Raw genomic sequence first — 6,526 nt, forward strand, 5'->3', positions numbered from 1 at the left:
CAACTAACAATGACGAATGGTCGATTCTTTGGGCAAATTGATAGTAGATTACACAGTGCGTTGTCTTGGGGTTGCAAAGAGGACGTCAAGCCATATCAATATGATAAGTCTATAAATAGTAATAAGGTCATTCTTTTTAAAGATTCATCACATGATTTTAATCATTCAATTCCTATTGATGCTTTTGCATTGATTAATGGGTTGAGGAGTCATTGATATCATGTTTATTCACATAAATCGTACACGTACACGCACACACGCACACACACACACCCACCTACTGTATATTATCATGTTAACAGTGTCAGGTTTACTTGTGGCTCATGGTATATGCCTGTGCTGATTGTGGCCAAAGTTTCCCATCGAGGGGCATTTTAAAAAGGCACACAAGAACCCACACTGGTGAAAAACGTTTTGCCTGCTCAGTTTGTTGCCAAAGATTCTGTGATAAGGCACACTTAAAAAGACACAGCTGCTGATGTATTCATTGTTAATGCATAGTTTTCAAACATTTACCCTTTAAATATTATACTTTTGAGTATCAGAATTCTTGATGATGAATAACAGTCATCATAGAAAAATGGGTTCCCATGATTAACGTTTACGGAACCCAAATTTAGTTACCGTGGTTTCCCATTGGGTAATCCAACGGAACCGAAAAATGGTTTCTCTGAATTTCTGAAATCATCAGGCCTGCAATCTCTCTCCCTCTCTTGCTTTCTGTCCCCGCCACTCACAGTGCAAATAGAAGGGACAGTATGCCAGAGAATCAACAGCGTGATGTGACACAAGGCTTCCCGAGCGTCTCACCATGCTGGGCGGGGCTGCGAAGATGCACAGCCAATCAACTCAAGGGATAAATCCACTCGTGCTGTCATTGCTCGACGTCGCACCGGAAACCAATCATGCACTTTGAATGAGTGTTTGTTGCCGATGCAGTCCAGGCATGTACAAAACCTCTGAGTCGTTCAGCATTTTTTTTTCTGAATACAGTACAGTAAATATTCTCTAGTACGGACTCGTGTTTGCGCTGTCCAATTTGTCCTGATAACAGAAATTCCTCATTTGGGAAATGAGCATGGTACACGTCCTTTATGAACCTGCAAGTATGTTGACAAAATGCACGTGTAACAACACAATCAATGAAATACAAAAATATATTGTCCAAAAACTGTTTATATAACAAAAACTGCAATACAGGTGTATCCCAAAAAAATCACAACAGTAAAATACGTACAGTATTTAATGTTGATTTTTTTCTGTCTTGGGAAAAAAAAGTGTATTTTGGATTGTTGTTGGATGCATTCTTTGGTTTATGACAATGTTTGCCTGCGTGTCATACAGTTTTCTTGCTAGTTGCAAGTAACTGTCCCGTTGATCACCGATGTCTGGTAATTCTTGTGCGTACTGAAGGATTTTTGTTGCCATTTGCATTGCTTCCTTGCTGGATGGTGGCTTGTCATCAGGAGTTAAATCGATGCCTTGTTTTTTAAAGTTTCGTGGATTTGCGTCTTTCCGACTCCAAGTGTCTGCTGGATCTTTTTAACTTTGTGTCCAGCCTTGCTCAAACGGATGCATTTCACTCGCTCCGCTCCAGTCGTTACAGTTCTTCTACGTTTCGATGCGATGATCTACACGACGTAAGTGAATAAAGTTAAAATCTTTCGCAATTACAGTAAAACGCACGCCAATAAAAAGTCGCTTCCACGTCTTCGTTTCGAATCTGATGAATGAAAACGGCGAAGCGAACACGTTTCTTTGGTCATGTCGAGTGGGTGCCGCTTTTAAGCTAGTGCCGCGTTCTCCAGGACGTAAGTGAATAAAGTTAAAATCATTCACAATTACAGTAAAACGCACGGCAATAAAAACTCACTTACACGTCGTCGTTTAGAATCTGATGATCGAAAAACGCGAAGTGAAAACTTGTTTCAGCATTATGTCTTTTCCGTCGCATCGTTGCGTGTATTTAAGCTCCCGCGGCATTACACCTCCATCCGGGTTACGGGTAGTGGAATTTCCGCTTACGCAAGTTCCGGTAACACGTAATATCGTAGTCAAAATGTTAATGCATAGGTTTTTATTCCGGGTGAAGGATATTCCTTTCCATAGAATTCTGGGGATGGGAATATTTACTGTACTTTGGAAATAAAACTCCGTGATGTACTGAGGTCACGATAAATGAAGCACGATGTAGTGAGGGATCAAAGTATAGTCATCGCTCTTTTTTCACGGTTCAGAAACGCCCTGTGGAAGGTGAAAAGCACAAGGTAGAATTTGCGCTCTGGACTTGTCCACCACTCAAAATGTGCAATGTCACACTCTGTACAAGTCTTTTGACAAATAACCAAGGGTGAAAAAAGAATTAAATAAACCACAACCACGGATAAAAATAATCAAAGAATGAAAGAAAAATCCACCACTAATATGTGATGCTGGTAATGTCACATATTGAGTTGTAATCTGAACTACTCTTCCTCTCCGAGTAACCTAAGTGTACACCATAATTCCATGTGTGTTTTTGTCTCCTTGTGTCTTGCAGACATCAGTGAAGATTTTTGTCCTGAGCGGCTGGATGCAGAGCCCTCTCACATTAAAGAGGAAGAGGAGAGCAGCGATGTCTCCCACTTTCAGACGGAAAAGGAGGACCAGGCCCTTTACATTAAAAAAGAGGAGGAGCCAGAGCACCCTTGCATGAAAGATTGTGACAAGACATCATCAAATGTTGATGATGATGAGGATGAAGAGTCTGATGGTGATCTGACATGTCACATGATGTTTACTGGTAGGAGGGCTGTGAAAACACATGTGAGAACCCACACTGGTGAGAAACCGTTCACCTTTTCAGACTGTAGCTGGAAATTCTCTCGTAAGGGAAACTTAAAAGCACACTCAAGAACCCACACTCGTGAGAAACTTTTTGCCTGTTCAGATTGTGGCCAAAGATTCTCTCAGAAGGGAAGTTTAAATGATCACAAAAGAACCCACACTGGTGAGAAACCTTTTTCCTGTTTAGCTTGTGGTCAAAAATTTTCTCATCAGGAAAGCTTAATTCACCACACAAGAACCCACACTGGTGAGAAACCTTTTGCCTGTTCAGTGTGTGGCCAAAGATTTTCTCAGAAGGGACACTTAATTAACTACACAAAAACCCACACTGGTGAGAAACCTTTTCCTGCTTAGCTTGTGGTCAAAGATTCTCTCGGAAGATTCACCTAAGTCACCACACAAGAACAGACACTGGTGAGAAACCCTTTTCCTGCTCAGTTTGTGGTCAAAGATTCTCTCGGGGGCATCACTTAAAAATACACTCAAGAACCCACACTGGTGAGAAACCTTTTTCCTGCTCAGTCTGTGGCCAAAGATTCTCTGAGAAGAGAACCTTAAAACACACACACACCAGAACACACACTGCTGAGAAACCTTTTGCCTGTTCAGATTGTGGCAAAAGATTCTGTCAGAAGGCACAATTAGTTTCCCACACAAGAACCCACACTGGTGAGAAACCTTTTTCCTGCTCAGTTTGTGGCCAAACATTCTCATGGAAGTCTTAAGAATCATAAATGTGATGATGAGATGAACAGTTGTCAATGAAATTTTCACTTCTCATCTGAGCAAACATCATCAGGCAAATACAAACGTATTTTATGTACCTTTTAATTGGGATGCTGACGTTTTCCTTGACTGCATTGAAAAGTTTATTTATTTTGGTAGTAATGAATTAGGAAATCTAGCAATTGTTATCAGCATTATAATACTAATACTATGGATTCTTCATTTTCTTTAGTTTTTATTTGGTTTTGAGTCGTGGTTATTAAATGTCATTTGTTATCAACAGTTTTCAGAGAGGTTTGGTCATTTGTATCTATTCTTAGTTTTTTTTGTTTTGTTTTTTCAAATTGGAACCATCCTTGTCTGAATAGCACCCCATGTATCGAGATATTTGTTTCATCGTCTTTTATTGGATGCGACCCTGAATAAAATGGACATCTTCCATTTTGTTATGAAACGTGTGATGGATCCATATGTATTGTTGTTCGGTGCTCTGTGTTGCTTGCTGGCCAATAAAGTTCTCTTGGCTCAAAAAGCTTCGATTAGCTGAGTCTTCTTCAATGTACCCATCTCAATACCAGAGAGATTCATGACTGGTGAGGCACGATTTCCCTGGAGTGAAATATCAAAAGAGTAGCCCAAAAACAGAAGGTTTGCCCGCTTTTCAATGTTGACCTTCATTATGTCTCAAGTAAGGTCAGAATGGAATTTTGGAATGCCGCTTTAAAGTGGGAGGTCCAAGCCCCAAACTCAGGGAAAAAAAGACCCCAAATGCACTCGTCAGAGAGGATCCCCATCGAGACAAAGTCTGTGAATGGAGAAACATAATCCATTCAGAGATGAAAGTTCTCCAGTTTTTCCCAGAATTCCAGATTTTCATAAAAATTCCTCCGGAAAATTGAGGAAAAACATTGCCTAAAATTAAGCCGGATATTAGTTGACAACATTGAATGAACGCGTTTGACTTTGTTGTTTTGCTTTCACGAGCGTAGCCATGTTGAGGCACTAACACTAGGAACAGTAAAGCGATTTTCGTCTCTTTATAAACACACTTGCAAAACCTCAGTGGAATGAATAAAAGACGACGTGGACAAGACAGTTGTAGTAAAATATACAGTATATATACAGTAAATATTCCCATCTCTGGAATTCTATGAAACGGAATTTCCTTCACCCGGAATAAAAACCTATGGATTAACATTTTGACTACGATATTACATTTTACCCGTACTTCCTTAAGCGGAAGTTCCGCTATCCGTAACCCGGAAGGAGATGGAAGCCCGCAGTAGCTTAAATACACGCAACACCAAGCCGATGCAACGGAAGACACGACAGAAAAACGTGTTCACTTGCCTTTTTCTATCATCGGATCTGAAACGACAATGTGTAAGTGACTTCATTGGCATGCGTTTTATTGTGATTGTGAATGATTTTAACTTTATTCACTTACGTCCTGTAGATCGCGGCACTAGCTTAAAAATCAGCGCCCACTCGACACAATGGAAGAAACGTGTTCGCTTCGCCGTTTTCTATCATCGGCTTCGAAACGACGACGTGTAAGTGACTTTTTATTGCCGTGCGTTTTACTGTAATTGCGAAAGATTTTAACTTTATTCACTTACGTCCTGTAGATCGTGGCACTAGCTTAAAGAGCAGCGCCCACTCGACACAACGGGAGACACGATGGAAGAAACGTGTTCGCTTCGCCGTTTTCTATCATCGGATTCGAAACGACGACGCGTATGTGACTTTTTATTGCCGTGCGTTTTACTGTAATTGCGAAAGATTTTAACTTTATTCACTTACGTCGTATAGATCATGGCATCGAAACGAAGAAGAACTGTAATGACTAGAGGAACAAGTGAAATGCATCCGTTTGAGCGAGGCTGGACACAAAGTAAAAAGCATCCAGGAGACGCTTGGAGTCGGAAAGACCCAAATGAAAAAAAGAATGAATCCAACAAAACTGTTACGGTCCAGGAGAGGTGGAAGTAGCAGTGGATCCAAGAGCGGATGGGGAGCAGGATAATTGTAGGATCACTTGGTCTGGGGGTGAAGGAGCAGCGGCAGGCTGGGCAGGGAGGCACTAGAAAGAAACGAGCAAGAGTAAGAAGTTGTACACCAAACACCCAACAAGGGCAAGCATGTGCGCTAACAAAAGGCCTCGATGCCACTCGTAGGTCACGAATCATCTGGCACCTGCTTGCAGATCAGCAGCGGTCTTTTACACAGGTGGTGATTGCTGATCAGCTGCAGGTGTGGGAGCACCTCCGGCCCAGCCTGAAAAATAGAGGAAGCAAACAAAGTCCCCGGAAGTGGACCATCAAAATAAATGAGGAAGCCAGAATACAAAACCCTAAGGAGTATCGTTTGACAGCACATCACAGTACTCCCCCCCCCACGGGCGCCGCCCGGCACCCGCCCAGGCCTGCCAGGATTTTCCCTGTAAAAGTCCCTCAGGAGAGAAGGGTCCAGGATGAGGCGGCGGGAGATCCACGACCGCTCCTCCGGGCCATACCCCTCCCAGTCAACGAGATACTGGAAGCCGCGGCCCCGGGGCCGCACATCCAGAATCCGGGAAACAGAGAAGGCCGGCAGACCACCAACAAGACGGAGGGGCGGAGGGGGAGCGACAGGCGGGCACAGGGCACTGGAGGAAACTGGCTTGAGGAGAGAAACATGGAAAGTGGAGTGGATGTTCATAGATGCAGGGAGGTTCAAACGGACGGCAGAGGGATTAATAACTTTGGATAAAGTGAAGGGACCCACAAACCGGAGGGCCAGTTTCCGTGACTCAGTCTGAAGGGGAAGGTCACGTGAAGACAACAGGACCTTTTGTCCAACCTGATAAGCAGGAGCAGTGGAACAGTGGCGGTCAGCCAGCCGTTTGTTCTTCTCCGCCGTTCGAGCAAGGGCTGCCCTGACAGACCTCCAAACCGCGCGGATCCTGCGGAGATGATCCTGTACAGCAGGAACC

The 6,526-nt window shown here is 43.1% G+C and overlaps 1 pseudogene across 1 annotated transcript in view; it reads left to right on the forward strand.

Moving 5' to 3' along the window:
* LOC147192215 (uncharacterized) overlaps positions 1-4,056 on the forward strand; it is a 30,359-nt pseudogene extending 26,303 nt beyond the window's left edge. The window contains exon 4 of the transcript XR_015103563.1: positions 2,540-4,056. The product of XR_015103563.1 is annotated as an uncharacterized LOC147192215 (transcript). The remainder of the gene's footprint in view (positions 1-2,539) is intronic.
* Positions 4,057-6,526: the final 2,470 nt, after the last annotated feature.

Source organism: Hippocampus guttulatus, chromosome 17, assembly GCF_054856545.1.
Source record: "Hippocampus guttulatus isolate MCC_2025c chromosome 17, RoL_Hgut_1.0, whole genome shotgun sequence".
Taxonomy (NCBI): Eukaryota; Metazoa; Chordata; class Actinopteri; order Syngnathiformes; family Syngnathidae; genus Hippocampus; species Hippocampus guttulatus.